This window comes from Talpa occidentalis, unplaced genomic scaffold (genome assembly GCF_014898055.3).
Source record: "Talpa occidentalis isolate TD23 unplaced genomic scaffold, MPIMG_talOcc4v2.1 talOcc4.16, whole genome shotgun sequence".
NCBI lineage: Eukaryota > Metazoa > Chordata > Mammalia > Eulipotyphla > Talpidae > Talpa > Talpa occidentalis.
Genome location: NW_023601653.1, coordinates 59,945,180 through 59,968,624, shown reverse-complemented (window position 1 = coordinate 59,968,624; position 23,445 = coordinate 59,945,180). Strand labels below are relative to the sequence as shown.

The window sequence follows — 23,445 nt, the reverse complement described above, 5'->3', positions numbered from 1 at the left end:
AGGCTGGACATTTCTGCTATTGTTTTATAGGAAATTGAGAGCAGTTTACTCAATATTTGTTAGAATTGCTCTCACTCCCCAAAATCCTCTTCTAACAAGTACTTACTACTTTATTAAGACAGAATCTTAAGCTCTGTTGAGTGCCCAGTGCTAGGCATAGCTTATAAATATTTTCTTGATTAAATGTTTGTCAAGCATGTCCATTTGAAGGTTCTGTCAATATCTCAAATATTATTGCTTAGCTCATCACAAACTAGATTTTGATTGTGTTCGTTTTATGGTTATAAGAGGTGAATATTATAAATATTTAGCACAAATACATGTCTTAGAGAGGATTTGTTTACAGAAAAAAGAAAAACTTGCTCCAAGTTAGGAACTGGAAATCCTGGATATAGAGGCAAGAAGGAAGGTAAACAACAAACAAGACCATTTAGTTTGCGAAGGAAGACATGAGAATGAGGTGAGAGGAGACTGGAGGGCTTGGTGCTGTGAGCAGTAAAGTCAGAGAGAAACCATAAAAACATACTTTGTTGGCCCAGGAAAATCCTTTTTATCTGAAACCTGTTTGCCTTCTTTCACTGTACAGTCCTATTTCATCATCCTCAATTCTCCAGTGAAACTGACTGCATTCATGAATAATATGGGTAAGTTTACTTTGCTTTAATTTTTAGAATTTGAAGAATACTGTGTGTCAGCCTAGGAACAAAAGATCAAGGACAGGAATGATCAGGTATCAGGAGACAGATGTGGTCACATGACAATTTAGGAAGAATTATAGATTTTCATAAGCTATAGGAATTCTAAATTAGTTTACCTGGATCTGGATGGGAGAGAACAGGTCTCAGTTAATTACCTGATAATAGTAACACTTACCAGGTACCACTTTCAAAGTATTGTTAAGTGTAATTTATTTTCTTGGTGTATTTGAATTCTACAAGAACAGAATCACATCTTATCCTTTTTGTTTCTTTTACTAACCTTAGAACACAGACAAGTGACTTATAGGATGAAGTTTACAGTTGGTTAGTTTGAATGAATGAAATGAATTAGTGAATTTAAGCCATTTAGTCTCCTTTTAAAACCAATAAGTGATCAGAATACCCTCATTTCAAATAGGTTCTGTGAAACAGATCAGTGGTTGCTTAGATTTTAGCGTGTCAGAATAAACTGGAAGATTTGTTGAGAGAGATTTTGGGAGCACTAGACAGTTTCTGCAGTAGATCTGGGTGGGAGGGTGCCAGGACTTTCTAACAAGTACCCAGGAGATGCTGATGTTGCTGATCTGGATATAGTCTTTGTGAATCACTGATCAAGGTTACAGCATACTGAGTGGTCTTCATGGAAAACCTTGCAGGAACACTTTGTTCTTGAAATGCTGAAAATATCCTCCACTGCTCTGTAGCATAACAAAACAGAAGGCACCCGCATTGTGCATCCTTTACTCTGCCACCCACTCAGGGTAACCTTAGGTGAACCACGAATCATTCTGTACTTAAGCTTCTGCTCATGCTGGGTGCACAATAACCTTACTATTCTGCACGCTCTTTCCAGTTTTTTCTAGAATCAAAACTCTTACTGTAGAATTGAAAAACATATGCCTTTTATGACAAACATTCACTAAACTCTAGTGATTCCAATACATTTCCCCCCAGAAGCTTTATTAATGATATTCTGTCATCATCCAGGTCCTGGAAAAGTAACACTATTGAGTATAACTAAAACCAGAAACTGACCTTGATCTACTTATATTGGGGTCTCTCTCCTTCTGCATCACATAAAGCAGCCATATTGGAGAATGGAACCAATTCCTTCTTTGTGCCCCAGGAGCATCTGACTCTTGGGGTCTGTGCACCTCAATTTGAATAGGACAGTCATCCAGAATGTAAGCCTCCTCCCCAAGTACTCAAGACAAAAGCATTTCAAACTCAGTATCTTTTTCTCTGTAAGGAATGAACAGGATCCATGTTTTGAATTCAGCCATGTGGGATAAGCATATTTTAATTCTATTTCCTTTCCAAAAAAAGATTCTGAATCTTTAGATTCAGAATAACTGAGGTGGGGGGAGGTCCTCTGTATATACTGGGGTTGGTTTGTTCATATATAACAGTCCCGTAATTTGAAGGTGTAAGCAAGACTTCCTCTTGAACTTTCTGTGTGGTGATATGTGTGCAGTTTAGTTTATTGGGAGCACTTCATGTTTGTTTTCTAGACATTAGTTTCCATTTTTGTTAATTTTTAAATGGTTGACATTGATTGATTCTGTCTAGACCAACAATAGATTATATTTCATAAATATAAATTTTTGTAAGGGATAGATAGAGCTCTAAAGTTTTGTAAGGGATAGATAGAGCTTTGAAAGGAGTTGAGTTACAAGATGGCACCCTTTATCTGACTATTATGTGCCCGACAGAAGGAACTGGTGCAGCATCAGGGAGTCACCACCCATGTGGGACTGCCCTAATTTTGAGTTTTGTGCTGTGCATTTGCTCTTAAGTTCTATGTTTCGGTGAACTGACATTCAAATTTCCACAGGCAGGAGAAAATGTACAAACAGTTTCAGACTGCAGAATTTTAATGAAAAACATGGTATTCTTAGAGCATCAACACACTTTTAGACACAGAATTCTTCTCCATGATATTATGGCAAAAGTGGTATATTTCATTAGTAGGCTGACCAGACAAAACATTTTGCCTGGGCCAATCTTTTGTATGCCTATTTTCCCAGCAAGTTTATTAAACATATTTTCTTTTGCTCCAAAGTGCTTCCATTGGATTATAAATTTGATAGCAAGTGTAAAATCACATTCAAAAATCTAATTGTATGTTTATTAAAGAAGCAAGTTGTAAGTATTTTCTGATTTCTTATATGCTTACAGTTTCTGAAACATTGGGGCAATAGTAGTTGTTATTCCAGAATATTTTTTTTTTTGCCTCAGTTTTTTTTTAAAGCACACTGATTATTTCATTTATCTCTAACAATGCAATCATGTGTACACCAATGAGCATTCTGACTTCTCTTGTAATGCAGTAAGAAAGTAGAAAAGCAAGTCACTTAAATCCAGGTCTCTCTACATAACTAATACCCCTTGCCTTCACATCAAGGCAATCACTGTCAGCATTTACTCTCAGTTGCTATATGTTAGTCCCAAGAAAATAAAGTCAAAGGTTTTCAATCACTGGAAAATTAACTTTGGAATACATTTTCTTTTTTCCTTCATTGATAATTATTTCAGTGTTTCCAAAAGTGTTCTACAAAAATCACTGCTGCTACTTGAGATGACTTTAGATAATATCCAACCAATATCTTCATTTTAATACTTTAATATCCATTTTTCTTTTTTTCTTTCTTTTTTCTTATTTTTTTAATTTTACATATTTTTTGCATCATTTTTCCACAATGTATGCATTTTCATCTTGGTTATAGTCCCCATACAATTCCTACCCCCTCTTGTTTTGATCCTACTCCTCCCCCATGCCATAATGTGTCTCTGGTTTATAGTTGCTTATTGATTTTGATTTTTACTTTATTATAATTAGTCTTTTTCCTGGTCCCATATTTAGGTTTTCTAAATTCCTGCTATAAGTGAGACCATCTGGTATTTTTATTTTTCTTTCTGACTTATTTCACTGAGCATGATCCCTTCCAGCTCCATCCATGTTGCTACAAATTGCATGAGTTTATATTTTTTGATTGCTGAGTAATATTCCATTGTGTATATGTACCACATCTTCTTGATCAGTCATCTATTTTTGGGCATTTGGGTTGTTTCAATATACAGCAGATAATTTTTGATTTAAAGAGGGTATCTGGTAGACACACAGAGGTGAAATGGCCTCAGAACATATGGTGTGATATCAGGGTGACTCAAGCCCTTCCATCAGTGATGACTGGACGTTTATATTAGACTGTCTATATATGTGAAAAAAATAACTTGACATAATAAATGCAATTTAAATTAGTATAATTGATCTCTATAATGCAAATACATTTTAGCAAATATTTTTGAGTTATTTAGAAAAAGGAAAGAGAAGAAGGTCCCTTATTATGGAAAGACAGGAAATTTCCTAGTAATGGGGACTTCTCTCTGCTGTTCATTATCTATTTATGCTTATTATTATGTATTCATGTTCATTATCTATTCATGTTTATTTCCATCATTTTGAAGTATTAGTACTTATAGTGTCAGTAAACACATAAGTTTTTCATAAAAATTATATTCTGACAAGTGCTTTTCTGGTTTCAAGTAAATGAAATATTTAGTACCAACTTTGTTCTTAGTACATCCTAGATTCTAGAATATCTAAAGAAATAATTTTAAGTTTAGAGACCCACAAGACAAATATACAGATGTAGGATCATAGTAAATAGGGTATATGAGTATGCTGTGGATGTGTGACTTAAAGGATTTTAAAGGCAACTACAGTTTGCCAGCTATTTGGGCCTTCAAATGCTTGTGAAACCTGTGCTCAGTGCTTACGTGTCAGATATTAGCTGTATTCATGCCAAGTGCTTGAATAAAGCACAGCCAAATTTGCAGCATGATTAAATTAATAGCACAATAAAGAATCTACTTTTTATTTATGAGCCTGTTTTTCAGACTTAAGGGCCATTTTGCTGTGCATGGAATGAGGTTGCTATCTAAAGATTGGGCATAGTGACAGAGAGGGAAGAAAAGACTTGAAGTAAACTATTGCGCTGAGAATATTAGAAGAAATTATGATGTACATGACTGGTTAATTAAAACCATTTTGAGAAGTACAGATAGTTACCGATTTTATAACTGTTGTCCTTAAGGCTAAATAGTTCATTGGAAATCAAGTAAGTACATGCTGGGAATTTTTTAAACTCTCTTTTTTTCCTCTTGTGAAGATAGTAAAACAGAAGGACATGGAAATACTGGAATTTTTGCACTCCATGCTTCTGGCAAGATGAAGGTAGCTAACCTGAAGCAAGCAAAGAACTTGGCATGAGCAGAGGGACAGCTTCTAGTTTCCTTGCCGTCTCTTTCTAGAAGTAGTAATTTTTCCTTTTTCATTTAACCAGGCCAGAGTAGCAAGTAGCACTTTCCATACAAGCAACTGTCATTAAAAGTTACTAAAATAGGGCCTCCCTGGTGGCGCAGGCAGTTGAGCGCTGCACTGTGAAGCTGTCCACAGCCTCTGCAGCGTGGGTTCAATCCTGGCCAGCCGGTGAGAATCCCACATGGTGAAGCAGACCTCTCCTGTCTCTCCCGCTGCTCCCCTCAGCAGTGTATTTCGTCAGTCTGCCTGTTCTGTTCCCTGCTCTGTTTCCAGTGAATCCTCTCACCCTCCTGCGCATCTGGCCTGTACCCTGGTTCTTGTTTTTTTTCATTATTTTTAAATTTTGTTCTGTACCCCGGTTCTTATATAAAAATAAATAAATCTTTAAAAAAATGTTTTAAAAAATAGTTACTAAAATAGATGACTTTTGTTGAAATGTTTAGGATATACTTACTAAGAAAAGAGATATTTGTAGAATTTTAGGCAAGAGAGGAGCTATAACATTTTACCTCATCGAAGGTAGTATGCTTTTTTTGTGAAATGAAAGATAGGAATTTTTGAGGTTGTGTTCAATGATTTTAGAACAGCCATAGAAGTCTAGTACTAATGTCCTTTTTGTCAGCACTCTTAAGAAGGGAATGCAGATCCAGAAAAGTTAGGTAGTCTAAAACTTACCGACATAGAAACAAAGTGAGACTCAAACAGTTCTCTCACCACTGAAGCTGCAAAACTTCCTCTGTGTCAGCGCTTCTTGTAGCTCAGTTACATACAGGTCCTCAGAAACCAGTGCATGGAAGCAAGGTAAAACTAGTTTCCTACTGATCAAAAGCTAATGTTAACCTATATAATTATCACTTGGTAAATACATCTGAATGATAGATTATTCTCTACCTGTTAAAAACCTGTATTCTCCACAGACAGAATTTATCTAAATTAACACAAACCCAGCCTTTTATATAGGCTCCACCTTGCCCTATGAAATACACCTAGAATTGGGAATGGGGCCTTGTTCCTGGGAAGGCAGGTGTGTTAGTTTGCTAGGGCTGCCTTAATAAAGAACCACAGATTGGGACTTAAACAACAGCTACATATTAGTTCATAGTTCTGCTGGCTGGAAGTCCAAGATCAAGGTATCTTTCTTCTGAGAAGTAATTATTTTCCACTTAGGTTTTAGTTACCGACCTGTTCATTTACTTTATAGCAAATTGTGATGGGCTAGGGTCACAAAGCTGCAGGAGGTGGGGGGAACAATGAGATGGAAAGAGAGACTGAAGGAAAGAAAGCACAGGGAAGGGGAGGGAGACTTAAGACAAACAGCTTATTTCAAAATTCTAATTGAGGTCAAATCCTGCACTATGAGTTGGTCGTATCCATATTTGACTACTCAGGGTTTACATTTAAGGTCGTATTTCAGACAAGGCAAAACCACAGATCAAATTACTAACCTTAGATTTTAAAAAGTCTGAACAACTGGTTTATTTTGGGTCCCATTAAAACAAATAGCTGACTTTACTGACTAACATTTTTAAGCCGGTGGTTTTGGCTCTGTCATCATAGCTAGAATCAGGGATGAAGACGAAGCCTTGATTGTGACTGAGTGCATGCAGATACGTCAAATAAAAAGTGACATTTTCATCTTTTGGACAAAGATCACATATTACTTGTTCCTGATTTAAATGCTGGCTTTGTTATTGGTCTCTAATTCTGGTTCTGGTACGCTGTTTTTTTCTTTTTTCCACTCTTCTGGAAACAATGGCAATTTCCATCTAGAGACTGATCTTGTGTCCAGATAACTGATGTCTGGTAACTCTAGGAATCAGATGCTGGTTGTTATTATTGTTGTTTTTCCCTAGCGACATTCTCAGTAGCTCATTTATACGGAAGGTAGAAGATTTAAAAACTAAAAATCAGAACTGTAATTCTTACACTTTGAATTTAATACAACAAACTGCAAATAGGTACCAAGAGCACAGAAGACCCTGTGCTCAGGGCTGTGGAAACCAAAATCAAAACAAGGCCTGACTTCTGCAATTAAATGAATAATGATCGGCTTCATGAGACTGACAAATACATAAATCACCACAATGAAAGTTCACAAGTGATCATGATAAGCCAAGTAATCTGTGAATACAAAGAAGGAAAAGGAGGAAGGCCAATGAATGGGTCATTGAAAACAATATGTAAGTTGAATCTTTAGGATTTGGCAGGATTTATTTTTACTGCCATTTATAGTTTATTTTTCTTATCCTGAAAGTGACGCATCTAAATACTAATGTTAGCCTCCATAATCCAGTAAAACACAACCACACAGCATTTTACTTCCATCTTTTTTCTTTTTATGCATAGTTTTTACAATGGTTGAGATTTATCTGTATAATTTATATCTCATTTTTAAAAAAAATGTCATAAGCACTTTCTCATGTTTTCTTTAAAGCTTGCGAGTAATATTACAGTGTCTATAGGGAATATATTTGCCTATACTACCGTTTTAAACACATCCCTTATTATTGGATATATAAGTAGGGTCCTTTTATGTTTCTCCTTGTTTGTGTGTTTGTTTCTGTTGTTAGGAGATGTAATGCAAGTATTAAGTCTATGCTGCATTTTTGCATCCTTAGCATAATTTTATGGAAACGGACTCTTGTGTGTAAATGCTAGGGGTATAAAGGGATAGGTTCAGAAGCAGGGGCCTTGCCACAGGTAACAGCATGGCCGCTGGTAGGCTGCTACCCCTGTTGTAAAAATTGCTTTGAAAAATAAACTTTGTCTAGAAAAAGGACTGTGAATGTAGAAATGACTTCTAGGGCCTCCCCTGGTGGTGCAGGCAGTTAAGCACAGCGCTGTGAAGCTGTCCGCATCCTCTGCAGCATGCGGGTTCGATCCTGGCTGGTCAGGGAGATACCCACATGGCGTAGCAGACCTCTCCTGTCTTGCCCGCTGCTCCCCTCAGCAGTGTATTTCGTCAGTCTGCCTGTTCTGTTCCCACTCTGTCTCTGGTGAATCCGTTAATCCTCCTGCACATCTGACCTGTACCCCAGTTCTTATATGCATGAATAAATAATTTTTTTTTTAAAAAGAAATGACTTCTGCATGGGTCCTACATTAATATGTGACCACAGAGTCTCTCTGTATGAAAAAAAAAAAAAACCTGCAGTCATTGAGAACATTTTAAATTATAAACAACATAGTGAGTCCCTGAATACAGTATTTTACATAGATAAGTTTTCTCCCAGTGGGAGCAAGAGGACATTTATAGCTAGGCTGTGTGCAGACAGTTGTGAATTATATGTAAAAATGAGTTTAAGATGGTGTGGGATAAGCTGGTTATATAACTTGCTAATGGGAGAATCACATAGTGAAACACAGTCTTTCCAGAGGCTGATAAAAAAAGGAAGAGCTAACATGAATTTACTGAGCAAATAAAATTCACACAGAGAATCTTAAAAAAGGATCTTACTTTTATAGTGATGAATTAGTGGGTGTGGCAGAGGAAGTACGGACTGAAACCTTAAGTCAGAAATGGGACCTTGAGGGCCTTCCTGATGGCACAGGCAGTTGAGCGCTTACTGTGAAGCTGTCCACAGCCTCTGCAGCGCAGGTTTGATCCCTGGCTGGCTAGCAAGAATCCCACATGGCGTGGCAGACCTCTCCTGTCTCGCCCTCTGCTCCCCTCAGCAGTGTATTTCATTCAGTCTGCCTCTTCTGTTCCCCGCTCTGTCTCTGGTGAATCCTCTCACCCTCCCGCGCATCTGGTCTGTACCCCAGCTCTTGTATGAATAAAAAATAAAAATCTTAAAAAAAAAAAAAGAAATTCTGAGTTCATTAAAAAAAAGAAAAGAAATGGGCCCTTGAGACAGTTTCTCAGAGGGACCACAGGAACAACCATGGGAAGAAATTCTGGAGTGATTTTCAAAACAAGGGTGGTGGGAATTTCACGGGGATTATAAACAAGATGAAAATGCATACATGGTACAAAAATGAAAAATGATGTAAAAATATATAAAATAAATAATAAAAGTCTTAAGTATTCTTAAAGAAAAAAAAGGGTTCTAAGGTTGCCTGCCAGCCTAATAGGGATGCCTCTTCCCAGATCAGGAAATAAGAGTGTGCCCTCGTACTTCCACAAAGAATGGAGAGTTGAGACTCACTACTGGCTGGTAATTGCCATATGAGAGGAAAGTACCAAATCTGTCTATTCTGTAGCCAGAAATGAGGCCCTTTGACCTCAGGTGATAACAGCAAAGAGAAGCATATCCCTGGCACACTAGTGGTTTCATGTAGAGCTTCAATTTGTTTGCTTCAGTAGTTTAAAAACTAAACTGTCCATTGCTAGAGCCCCACTCTTTCTAGAATAGGAGCCATTGTTTCTTTTAGGGAAACCAGTGGCTCTTATCTAAGTGGAGCTGATCTTTTTCTCTCAGGGAGAGGTCTGCACCAAACATGGCCTCAAGCAATTATGACAACCAACCTGCTGGTCACAGCAAATGACTTAAAGATGGGTCTAATAGCCACATCAGGATATTCAAGGTCTGTGGATTGTTTTCAGAAGAAAAACATCACCAAAAACTCTCTCTTCTCTTGGACTAACCAATAAATATTATTTTTCCTTTCTGGTTTGTGGACAGAGAATGAAAAGAGATAGAATCCTATTGTACTTTAATTCCCTGGATCCATCCATGCCTGAAGCCCTTATCCATGACCTTCCTAATTGTGCTTCAAGCAAGATTGCATAGTTTCTGTCAGCTATGACTGAAAATGTACTGACTGATACAAGTCATGCATTGCTAATGTGCCACAGAATTGAGTTTGTTAAAGAAGAGGCAGTGTTTATTTGTCAGACTCTAGTGAAACGAGAAAGTAAAGTATATTGTACTCCCTCTTGAGCAATTAGACTCCAGTCTCCATGATAGAAATAGTTGCCCTGGAAAAATACTGGGTTTTTGTATAATGAAAACAAAACTAGATGGTCCAATACCATTTGTAAGTATTTAAGTTCATAAATACCAAACAAATTTAGTACAAAGATAATGCTAATGACTTTTAAATTAAGCTATAGCATGAGTATTTTAATTTCTTTTTAAAAAAGATTTCTTTTTTTATTTATGAATACAAGAACTTGGGTGTAGGGCCTCCATGGTGGCACAGCCAGTTGAGTGCAGCATTGTGAAGCTGTCTACAGCCTCTGCAGTGCGGGTTTGATCCCTGCCGGCTGTGGAGATGCCCACATGGCAAGACAGAACTCTCCTCTCTCCCGCTGCTCCCCTCAGCAGTGTATTTCGTCAGTCTGCCTGTTCTGTTCCCTGCTCTGTCTCCAGTGAATCCTCTCACCCTCCCGCGCATCTGGCCCGTACCCTGGTTCTTGTATAAATAAAAAAAAAAGAACTGGGGTGTAGGCCAGAGGTGCAGGGGATGAAAAGATTCACCAGAGATAGAGTGGGAAGCAGAACAGGTGGAACTCCTGAAATACATGGCTGAGGGGAGTAGTGGGCAAGACTGGAGAGGTCTGCCTTGCCATGAGGGTCAGCTTCATGGCTGGGGAGCGAACTCATGCTGCCGAGAGCTTGATAGCACTAACTTTAACTAAACCCTGTGCCACCAGGGAGTCCCAAGTATTTTAATTTCTATACAGTAAATCCTCACTTAATGTCACTGATAGGTTCTTGGAAATTGTGACCTTAAGAAGAACTCCTTAATGAAAGCAGGTCCTTGAATAATGCTGTTTTGTTCAAGTCAGCCAGTATTTCTTTTTTTTTTGCGATCAGTTACAATGAAATACATTATTTGAGTACCTGTTACTAATCTTTGCTTGCTGACCTTTTAGGTTTCTTGCTCCTGTGCACTTTCAATAGGGTGGTTGTAAATTTTCTTTGCTTTTTTGCATACTAAGATGTATTAAGTCTAGGCCTGCTTCCAAATGGTCAACACTTTCTAGATTTTATGACTTTGCAGTCTGTGCCTAGATCCAAGATACTTCCAATGATGCTGAATTATCTGAATCCTTGAGATGGAAAACGCCTCTGATATTCTTTGTAATTATTTCCCCATGTCTTTCCTAGCACTTGGGTTAAACAGTTTTTACTCTTTCTTTGACAACTTCAGGCAGTAGCACAAAACCACCCTCCTTTCTAGGCAGGGTTTAACTTTGGCACCTCCTTGCAAGCTCTGGTGTGCTGCTTTCTTTACTCCACAGGATAAATTGCAGAAGTCCCCATTCTTGTCCTGGCCCCACTGAGGTGCTTCAGCAGTTTACTCCCCACAGACTACTGGAGGAGCTGACTTCTTGGGATGCTGCCTTAGCGACTTCAGAAATTAATCTGTCTCCTTGCTTTGTTCCTTAGATGTGTTTCTGCTCTATTGAAGTGAGGATTACCCTGTAAAATAAACTGGTAAATTGATGCCAAGGCTATTTCAAGACAATATCTGTTTTGGATACAAAGCACCAAGATGATTACAGAGGCTTCGATATTTAGGTGCACTATATTGGCCTGAGTTTTTTTTTTTTTTTTTTGTAAGATTTATTTATACATACATGAGCTGGGGTACAGGCCAGAGGCATGGGGGGTGAGAGGATTCACCAGAGACAGAGTGGGGAACAGAACAGGCAGATTGACCGAAGTACACTGCTGAGGGGAGCAGCGGGCACGTCAGGAGAGGTCTGCTGCACCATGAGGTAGCTCCCTGGCCATCACGGGATGGAACTCATGTTGCAGTAACTGCGGACAGCTTCATTGGTTGCTAACCCTTTGTGCCACCAGGGAGGCCCTGGCCTGAGTCGTTTATACCAATTTAGTTAAACAAATGTTGTTATCAAGATGGAAGTGCAAGGCTTTGAGAAACTAAAAGGTCAGACAAACATTAAACCCAACCCTAGAAAGCTACCATAGATCTGAGGGGTAAGGAGAGGAGTGAGCACAATGGACTATGGTGGAGGAATATGGGTGCTCTAGGTGCTATGGGACCACACCTGAGGGAAAAAATTCTATATTGTCAAAATATTAACAAGGATGTAAAAAAATGGCACTCATTAAAAAATTTTTTTATAAGAAAAAGAAACTGAGTTTCATCCAGTCTCCAGAACTACACAGATTACTCAGGTGTTTTTATCCAAGCTTTTGTAACACAAAGAACCTTAGATAACCTTGGCTACTGTCCAGTAATATGAATGTCTGATGTAACGTTTTTGTAGGGTAGCAGAAAATGGTAATTTAGAAATACTTCCCCACCCCATGAGATTCATAGATTCTTCAGAAAATGGATACTTGGTGTATTTAATATAGCTATTTTTGTTTTGTCTCTTCATCCCTATAGGAAAGGTTGTCATGCTTTTATGTACATAATAATTTCTTAGGGAGTAGCTTTACACCCATATATTCTGATTCAGTAAGTCTGAAGTGGGTTACGATTTAAATTTTTAAACAATCTTCCCAGATAGTTCTGTGGTCCTTAGACCAGGGTTCCAAGGTCTTTATTTTAAGAAACTTTGCTGTTGGAAATATGGTGTTCATCTATGTCAGGAGAGCTGAGGGATTCCTACCATCCCCCCAAGCTGGGATGGAAACTAATGCTCCCTATATGTGTTGACCAAGATGGGCACAAGAGAAAGGACTATTTACTTATGGGTTCAGATTTTTTTCTCCCAATGACTTACCCTTGACTCTTTAGCCAAGGACATGATTTGCAATCTGGAAATAACATCTGGCAGGTTGGCAGTCCAGCATGAAGCTTAGTTTTAGTCTAAACAAAATTCAGATACAGCACTATGGTTTGTCGGCAGATGCCCAGTAATTACAGTTGGTGAGAAGAGTTCCAATCTGCTTTAATTGCTCATGATTCTTTATGGTTGTGACCAGCGTCATACAGTCATCCTGCAGAACTTCTGTTCCCCACTCTGAGCTGAGATTCAAATGAATTATTTGTAGCCAAGATGGTATGTAGCTGGAGACAGGATGTTGATTCACTGTTAATTAATTTCAGCGAGGTAGGTGACCACAGCTGCACATCTCATTTGTTTTTGTCATTGTCCTGATAGTGCTTTGTCTGCTTTGTTCTCACATATGCTTTGATTCTATTCCTTTTCTCCCCATAAAAGCTTTCATTTGGTGCACTGGTAGACTTGGGTGCATAATCTCTACTATTTTATTAGACATTGGAGGAATAAGGCTAAGCCAGCAAACTAGAAATTCAGTGGTATGGGTGTTAAATGTTCTAGGTTTCCATGGAAAAAATACTTTGATGAAGGTTGTATAGATAATTAAATTCTACTCTATTAAATGTCCTAATATTTTCATATTTATATTTTATTTTCCAAGGTCTAATAGAATGAGTTGCCTAGGAAAATTCGTGAATTTGAAAATTCAAGTTGTAAATGATATCGGTTGACTTGGAGACAACATCTGAGCAGATAAATGATCCAGCGATCCCCCTTTTCTAGAGAGGAATGGAAAGACTAGTGTATTTTATTTTATTTTTTTAAAGATTTATTTATTTATTTATACAAGCACTGGGTACAATCAGAAGCGCGGGAGGGTGAGAGAATTCACCAGAGCCAGAGCGGGGAGCAGAGCAGGCAGAAGGACCGAAGTAGACTGCTGAGGGGAGCAGCGGGTGGCAGGAGAGGTCTGCGCGCCATGTGGGACCCTCACCCGGTGGCGGGGGATCGAACTGGCGCTGCAGAGGCTGTGGGCAGCTTCACAACCCAGCGTTTAACCGCTGCACCATCCGGGAGGCCCAACTAGTGTATTTTAAATTTGGCTGTGGTCACTGAGTTTGTGCTCATATAAATACTTTGTACAAGGAAAATGTAGCAACGGACTAGAGTTGCTCTTTCATTTGTAAAATATACACTTGTTAGCTTGGTGCTAAAAATGAGCAGGTGGCATCACTTTATGCAGTAATGTAGTCTGGAAAATGTGTTTTTACAAACTGAATTATTAAAAACTCAAGTTTTCTGGAGATGGAGGATTGTTAAGGGGAATTCTACAGTGAATTCTTAAAGTCAGCAGTTCTTTATAAATTCAAATCCTAATGTTTAAAGCTGTATATGTAGTATGTCAGGAATCAGAAGAATATTACCTAACCATCAAGAGACCTGTATTTCAGTCCCATCACTATTTCATTACTTTGACATGAAATTGAGAAGATAGTATTAGATGATTTCTAAGAACATGTCTATGTCTAAAATTTCAGGATTCTAATTTCAAGTTTTTAGTGACTATTGTTAACAATAAATGAGGATTAAGGTTCAATTGATGTTAAAATATTCTATAAAGCTATACCATCCAATAAAGTAGTTACTAGCCTCATGTGGTATGGAGTTCTTAAAATACAATTGGTCCAAACTGAGAGGAGCTGTGAGTATAAAGTACACAGTGAATTTCAAAGACTTAGTGTGATTGTGAAATATCTCAAGAACCTAATAATTTTTATATTGACTTTATGTTGGAGTGATGATATTTTGAATATGATGGGTTAATAAATAAAACATTAAAATGCAAACCTTTAAAGTTCAATTTTGGACATTAACAACCTAACAAAGATGGAAAATCCTAACTTCTGCATATGGCTCACTTTATACTTTTAGTGGGCAGTACTATTTTATTGGGGGTATCCACCCTACAAAAGAAGCAGTGAGCTCCCTATTGCTGATTGTATTCAAGGAAAGTCTTGCTGATGTCAGAGAGATTTTTTAGAGGAAAGGCAGAGACATTTTTCTCCTAAAGTATAGTTCACAAACATGAGGTGCAGCTACAAAATTGAGTGGGTTTTTTAGGCAACCCTGCGCTTCTTATACTTTTCTTACTGGTTCACTGCATTGGTTAGCATAAAGAAAACTCAGAGTAGTCATGCAGCAATGAAACTTGCATTAATTTATGGCTTTCACATTAATTTGAAACAGAATTCTGAGCTAAGTGTGCATGGGGCCCACTACACTGTGGATGGGTGGGTTCATGGGTCGTGGGTGTGGTGTGGTAACAGGTCTGAAGAGGAGTGAACTGTACCTCTGCATCATATACAGTGTTGTAAACCAGTGTTACCTCAATAAAGAAATAAGTATAGGGCCTCCCCAGTGGCGCAGCGGTTGAGCGCTGGGTTGCGAAGCTGCCCGCAGCCTCTGCAGCGCTGGTTCAATCCCCGGCCACCAGGCGAGGGTCCCACATGGCGTGCAGACCTCTCCTGCCGCCCGCTGCTCCCCTCAGCAGTGTACTTCTGTCCTTCTGCCTGTTCTGCTCCCTGCTCTGGCTCTGGTGAGTTCTCTCACCCTCCCGCGCTTCTGACTGTATCCAGTGCTTGTATAAATAAATAAGAGTCATGCAACATTAAAAAAAAAAAGAAATAAGTATAAGAAATAAAATTATTAGTAGTAGCAGTCTCAAGCCTCTAGAAAGTTACTTTGTGAAATGCTGGTGGATTAAATAATTAAATCCCTTGGTCTGTTCTGTGTTTATAGGCAGTTTATAGAAGCTCATCTAGTATAAATTGTACTTGTGCCTCTGCACTTGTGCGTCCTTCTTTTCTAAAACCATCCTTGCCCTATCCTGCATAAGGTATTTTCTTTTACTTTTTTTTAGGCTGTTTAAAATGTCACCAATTAGATATGTTTGTGTTTTCAATCATCCTTGAAAAAAGTTTCTTAATTTACCTCACTCCCCAAAGATGTTATATAGTCAAGAGTTTTGGGGACAGCATACCATAATGTTTTGGGGACAACAAACCAGAATTACAGAAAAGATAGAGAAGGGGTGGTAAGAGGATATGGAAAAGATAAATGTGCTTTTTGAAATGCTATATTTTATGTATTCCTCACCAAGAAGAAGTGCTATGTTATGGGTTAAACAAGCAGCTGTGGAAAAGCTGGGGAGCTTAAATATGATTTATAACTTTGTTTTCCAGGGAAATTGCACTCAGCATCCCCAAAAGCCAATTTACAAGCAAATGTTAGGATCATAAATTGTAGGTTGGACACTACCAGGACATAGATTGACTCAGAAGCACAGGGAATAGAAACAGTCAACATCTTGCATTTGTTTCAGAGCCCTGCCTTGTTCTTCACAGTAAACACTTTGCTTTCTCTGAATGTGAGAAAATGGGGAGATGATAGAATAAAAGTTTTTATGACAATATTTATAGAATATCATAAATTATAAAGGAACTTCAAGAAGCCATTATCAAGAACTTCCTTAGTTGCTAACTAATGAGATTTTTATTCCTAAAAATACTCATTCCTTCATAGAATAAAATACCTAAGGAGTAGATAGATATATACACATACACACTCAAGCTCAAAAAGCCCAAACACTCATGGTTTGCAAAAAAATGTATAAAATGATTTGGACTCATAAGAAAATACCACATTCCCTTGCATCGATGGGTCTCTGACAGGGCAGGTGACCAGAAATGGCACAGGGATGGTATACATATGCCATAATTTGTTTATTCATTCACCCATCGAGGGAAAGTTGAGTTATTGGCTGTTTTTGGCAACTCTGAATAAAGCTATTATAAATGATATCAGACATATCATTACATGGACATAGATTTTCATTTGTCTTGAGATGTGCTTAGAAATAGGATTGCTGGGTTGGGTATAAATATATGTTTAGCTTTATAATTAACTGCCAGCTGTTTTCCTAAATGAATGCACCATTTTGCATCCCCAAGGGCAAAGTTTGAGGAGTTCAGGTTGTGGATGTCCTCATTGACATGTGTGTTGTCAGTCTGTTTTTGAACTTAGTCTTTCTCCTGGTGTGTACTTCTAAAATATTGTTGTCTTAATTTGTATTTCCCTAGTGACTAATAATGCCAAACATATTCTCATGTTATTTTCCATTTGTATTTCTTTTTGGTGAATTATGTATTCAAAACACTTGCTCAATATTTTAACCAAATTATTTGCCTTATTGAGTTCTGAGAATTCTAATGCATTCTGGATATACATTCTAGGTGAGATGCATGTTTTCCACATATTTTTCTCTAAGTCTGACTTAAAGTGTTTCAAAATGATAACTTTCAATTTTGCTGTTATTTGTGCTTTATGTGGTCTATCTCAAAGATCCTTGTTTAACTTGAAGCACAAATGCTTTACTCATGTTTTCTTGTGGAAATTTTATAGTTTTAGTTGATGCTTAGGTTACTGAGGCATTTGGAATTAATTTTTATGTATGATGTAAAGTGTAAATTGATTTCTATGTATTTATTTTGCAGATGTCTATACAACTTTCCAGAATTATTCGTTAGAAAAAATATTTTTTCCCCTTGAATTATTTTGGTATCTTTGTCAGAGATCAGTGTGCTGTGTCAGTGTGTTTTTACTTCTCGTCTTTCTAGTCAGTTCCACCTTTATCCATTATACAAAAGTCTAATAGCATGCTATCTTGATAGCCTGATAATAGGCATTTAAAATCAGGTAGTTTAATTCTTGAAAAAATTTTTTAAATTATTTTGACTATTCTAGATCCTTGCATTCAACATCAGTTTGACCGTTTTGCAAAGTAGTTTGCTAGCATTTTGACTAGGATTTTATTAAATCTGTAAATCAAGGTGGGGATTACTAACACCTTAATACTGAATCATCCAACCCACGAAAATGGCTTGTCTTTTCATTTATTTATATCTTCTTTGATTTATTTCAGTATTATTTTGTAGTTGTCAGAATATAAGGATCGTGCCTATTTTGCAACATTACTAAATATTTCATTTTATTTATGTAATAGTAAATTGATTTGAAAATCATTTTCCAATTTTGAATGGCTAATATATGGTAATACACCTCATTTTTTTATTGCTGATTTTATATCTTTTGATTTGCTAAACTCACTTTTGGTCTAGCAGCTTTTTGTTTCCTAATGAAAATAACTTTTTTAAATGGAAGTAACATTGCATTATAACATATAACTTTCAGTTGTTCATTGTTGAGATTAACATGTGTACAGTCTACATTAAGTCCACCACTAAATGTCCAAGTCTATCCTTCATCATACCATTGTTCCCTTTCCCCAGTTTATCCAGTTCCCTACCTTTTAGTAACCAATAGTTAGTCTTATAGTCCAAAAGCTTATTTTTGTGTTTTTAGTTCTTTTTGTTTTCCATCTACCACATGTGATTAAACCATACAGTGCTTGTCTTTCTCTCTCTGGCTTATTTCACTGAGTATAATACCCTCTAGGTCCATCCATGTTATTGCAAATGACAGAATTCATCTTTTTTTTTTAAATAGTATTCTGTATTTTATACATACAGCATCATCTTTATCCATACTCAATGACCAATTAGATTGATTCCAGCTCTTGATTATTGTACGTAGTGTTGCAGGAAACATGGAGATGCATATATCTCTTTGAATTAGTAATTTTGTATTTTTCAGGTAACTGTCAAGAGGTGGGGTAACTGGATCATATTGGAATTTCCATTTTTAATATTTGGAGAATAATACTTCCATAATGACTGCACCATTGTGAATTATGTTAATTGATTTTTGAGTGTTAAATTAAGCTTGCAACTTTGGTATAAATTGGCTGTGATACATGTGTTGATATGTGTGTTTTTGAGTTATTAAACTTTTAGTAAGTGTTTTTGTTTCTATGTTCATGAATGATATTTGTTTGTGGTTTTCTCTTCTTATAAGGTCATTTTTCTGGTTTTCTAACAGATTACTGGTAGTATCAGAGGGATGTGTTAATTTTAGACTTATTTTCTTCTCTAATTTAAGAAATAAGTGCAAGCAATTTTTCTTTAAGCACTGGTTTAGTTGTAGCCCACAAATTGTGATGTGTTATGTTTCTATTTTCATTCTGTTAAGAACATTTTCTAACTTGTTATTTGATTTCTTCTTTGATCTTTGGATTATTTGGGTTATTTGGGAAGTGTTGTTTAATTTCCAAATATTGGGCTATTTCCCAGTTATCTTTGTGTTCGTGACTTGTACTTTAATTTTGCTAAAGTCAGAGACCACTCTGCATAATGTAGATTCTTTTATGTTATGACCCAGTCTGCTCTAGCTTGATAAGTGTTCTGTGTACACTTGAAAAGAACATGTATCTTGCCTTTGTCAGTGTGGTATTCTGTAAATTTCAATTAGGTCAAGTTTATTGATAACATTGTTTACATCTTCCTTACTCATTATTTTTGTTTCTTTTTTCTATCAGTTATTGAGAGAGATGAGGTGTTATTTCTATAATTCTCATGTCTATAATTTTTTCTTTTTTTCTTTTGAAATTTTGTTATGAGGTACATATACAGTTAGAAACTTTATCCCTTCTTGAATCGCTGTTTTCACTTTAGCGAAAGGACTGTCTCTTTATTCCTGTTAATTTTCTTCTTTTGAAAATTTCCTAACACAATGTCCTTGTGTGATATCCATGCAACTTTCTAACTTCCTCTAATTAGTGTTTACGTGGTTTATATGTCAGTAGGTAAAACTACTTTTAACCGACGATAGCTGCTTTTAATAAGGGTTTCTTATAGATTGCACATAGGTGGCCTTTGTTTTATTCACTCAAAAAATCTGTTTTGTAATTAAAGTGTTTAGACCATTTACATTGGATATAGTTATAGATATGATTAAGTTTAAAGCTACCATCCTGCTCTTTGTTTTCAGTTTATCTCATCTGTTTTATGTTCTTTTATTTTCTCTTTTCCTGCCTTCTTTTGAATCAGTTCTTGTGATTTGATTTCATATGCACTATGAATTATTAGATAGATATCTTTTATATTTTTTGGTGGCTGTTCAAAGATTTACAATATACACATTGAACTCATCACTCCCCACCATCAAATAATATAACTACATTTTACCATTTATAATTTTCTTCTTCTGTAAGTGTGTGTTTCCACCTGCTCCACCCTTGGTTATGTTTACAACTCACTTGATTGTCACTTTTCAGGAGTTGATTTTGATGTACCATGGTGTCTTTTTCTCTGATTTTTATTTTATGAGGTCTGTTGCATTTCTTGGAGCTATGGGCTTATAATTTCAGAGCATTCTATTCATTATTTGTTCAAATAGTTTTTTTCTGTCCCACCATCCCTCTCTTTTATTACTGGGAATTCAGTTATATATATATATATATATATATATATATATATATTGTTTAATTTTTGTCTCAGAGGTGGTTGATCCTTTGTTCATTTTTTTTTCATCTTTCCCCCTCTTTTTACTTCATATTTGGATCATTTATAGTGCTATGTAATCAAGTTCACCAGTCATTTCTTTGGACTCTGATGTTAATCTTTGTGTGTTATTATTTCAGATGATAACTTCCATCTTTAGAAGTTACATTTGGTCTCTTTTGTAGCTTTCATTTCTGTTCTCATAATGCTCATGACTATCTTTGCCTCTGGAGCATATGGGGCATATTTATAATACTGTCTTAAGTTACTTGTTTGTTAATGCTATCATCTGGCATTGCTTGATCTGTTTCTATTGATTGCTTTTTTTCCTATTTGTGGATTTTATTTTTCTATTTCTTAACATGCATGATGCCAGGGCAATTTTTGTCTAGATACTAGACATTACAAATTTTATCTTGTTTGATGCAGGACTTTGTTGTATACTTTTGTATAATGTGTTGAGTATTTTTTCTATTATACAAGTTACCTGAACTCAGTTTGAAAACTTTCAGACTTGCTTTTAAATTTTCTTAAGTCAGATATTTAGCAGTTGGATCTAGGACTAGTTTAGACTCAACTAATACAATGTCCTTTTTAGATCCTATGCATTACTTGATGTCCTCTGTATTGTATCCTGGCTGGCAGGGTTATAAACTATTCCTAGTCCTGTGTTTGTTCTCCCAAATTTTCATTCTCTTGCTTATCAGTGCTTTTTCCTCCAACATTCTGTAAATTTTCTCTCACCATGCAGAGATCCACAGTCAATGCAAGACTGAAGGAAATCTACCTGAAGATCTTTGGAGTTTTTTCTCTGTGAAGCTCCCTTTTCCCAGGCATTTTATCCCACAGATTCTTGTCAATTTGACCTCCCCAAACTATGATTTTTATTTCCTCAATTTAGTGAGCCTGCCAGGCTCTCTTTGGGAATGTGCTGCTTCCTAGAACCTGATGTTTGGCAGTTGACTGGCAGGATTGCAGAATTTGCCTCCTTTCTTCCCCTTCTTTCAGAGATCACAGTGCCATTCTGCTTGTTGCTTAATGTCTGAAAACTGTGTTTCATATATTTTGTCTGATTGTGTCTTGTTTTATATGCAAGAATAAATCTGGTGCCTGTTACTCCATCATGGCTAGATGAATAATACACTTTTTTAATAAAAGATTTATTTTGTTTATTTATGCATATAAGAGCTGGGGTGTAGGCCAAAGGTGCAGAAGGTGAGAGGATTCACCAGAGACAGAGTGGGGGCGAAACAGGCAGATGTACTGAAATACACTGCTGAGGAGAGCAGTGGATGAGGCAGGAGAGGTCTGCTGCGCCGTGTGGGTCAGCTCGCTGGCCAATGTTCAAACTCCTGCTGCAGTGGCTGCTGATAGCTTCACAGTGCTGAGACTTAACCCCTTGTGCCATCAGGGAGGCCCAAATAATACACTTTCACACTGAAAAAAAAACCCCAAACTCTATCCCTACTGAAGGTAAATTAAGCCTTCAAATAAATACAGCTTAATTTGTTAAGAAGTAACGTTATAAGATAACCAAGTAAGACGTCCTTCATACATGTTCTCCCTTCAACAACTACAATTTAGCATTCACCCTTGCATAAAAGTGCCAACATGGGAACTTTGGGAGCCTAGTTGGAGGTTGTGAAATCCCATTGCAACCCATAGGTGAATTTTGAGTTCTTTCCTTCCGTGCTGGGAGGCATGTGAGTACAGATCCAATAGTTAGAGAGAAACTCTTGAATCTTAGGAGAAAATGAAAGCAACTACAAACAGCAAATGTTGGTAATGGGAGATATGGTGATAACCCATCATTATTATTAAGAACACGCAGGTTTACATCAGTGAAATACTGCTTTAAAGTGCTGTGCTTTCATTTGTGGAGGCTGGTGCATGAGAGGAATAACTAGTTTATATTTGTGCAATCTCATGTTCTTCTATAACTACCAGTTGGGAGTTGGCCAGTGTTTCTATGATGCTTTAACAGGTCTGGATTTGTGTACATATGTTCAAGGAGGTTGCTGCTGTTTGTGACTATGATTTTTACTTTCTTAGTGTTTGACCTCAGTTGGCACTTTAGTCAGGCATTTCACATTGTCTCCTTAAGAGATTGCTTTTAGTAGGAACTAGCTGAGCTTCACCCCCAAGTGATGATATGAGAGAATGAAATAGACTGTGATTCTAGATGATAACAACATTAGAATACAATTTTACTCTTCTTTCCTTTCCCTCTTGTCTAAATGGACATTTCTGAAAATAAATCACTGTTAAATTTACCTATGTGATCCTTTAATATATTGTTACCTAAACTTCTAGTTTAATGAATTTTCGGCATTTTTCTTCCAGACTCCTTATTCTTTTTCTTCTTTTCAGTTCCTTCTCTCTGTTCTCTTTCCCTTTTTATTTATTTGGGGGATGATATATGTAGCTTTCTAAACTGCTTTAAATTACTGTACTCCCCATAACCTTTCATGTCTACATGTTTTGGTTCCATGTTATTTCTTTCACCTAGAAAAAATTTTTTTAAAAGATTTTATTTATTTATTTATACAAGCACTGGGTACAGTCAGAAGCGTGGGAGGGTGAGAGAATTTGCCAGAGCCAGAGTGGGGAACAGAACAGGCAGACTGATGAAATACACTGCTGAGGGGAGCAGCGGGCGAGACAGGAGAGGTCTGTCGCGCCTTGTGGGACCCTTGCCAGCAGCTGGGTATCAAACCGGCACTGCAGAGGCTGCGTGTAGCTTCACAGCCCAGTGCTCAACCACTGAGCCACCAGGGGAGCCCCTCGCCTAGAAATTTATGTATGTTCTTCAGGGTTCAGCACACACACCATCAAGTGACTAACTTGTGGCAAACTATATGTCCAACACATGTAAAATATTTGTTAATGAATATTAACAAAATGAAGCTCATTTACCAGATTTTCTGCTTCCTGTGTTTTCATCCCCATAGCTCAAGAACAGAACCACTTCTCAGTCTACTAATATATGTCAGTAGGTCGTATTATGGACTCTGGGTTGACTTACACTCTTGAGTTCACGTCCTGGCTGTCCTCACTAAATAGCTGTGCATACTTGTCTATCTGTGTGGCTCAATATCTTCATTCCTATAATTTTGATCATAGTACTTAATATCTCTTACATGGATCATTGTGAAGATTTGATAAGATAATACAGTAAATGCCTAAAGTATATGATCAAGGAGCTTATTTTTTATATCACATTTATTGATTCATCAATTCTGCAATTGATTGTATCCTCAAGTCTCTCATAAATGACAAACTTTTATGCTATAAAAAGAAAAAATGCTAGAATGTGAC

General features: G+C 37.0%; 1 long non-coding RNA gene across 1 annotated transcript in view; it reads left to right on the top strand.

Annotated features, from left to right (window-relative positions):
- The window catches only part of LOC129145987 (uncharacterized), a 193,827-nt gene that overhangs the window by 67,385 nt on the left and 102,997 nt on the right, over window positions 1-23,445 (top strand). The gene's annotated exons all lie outside the window — the stretch shown is intronic.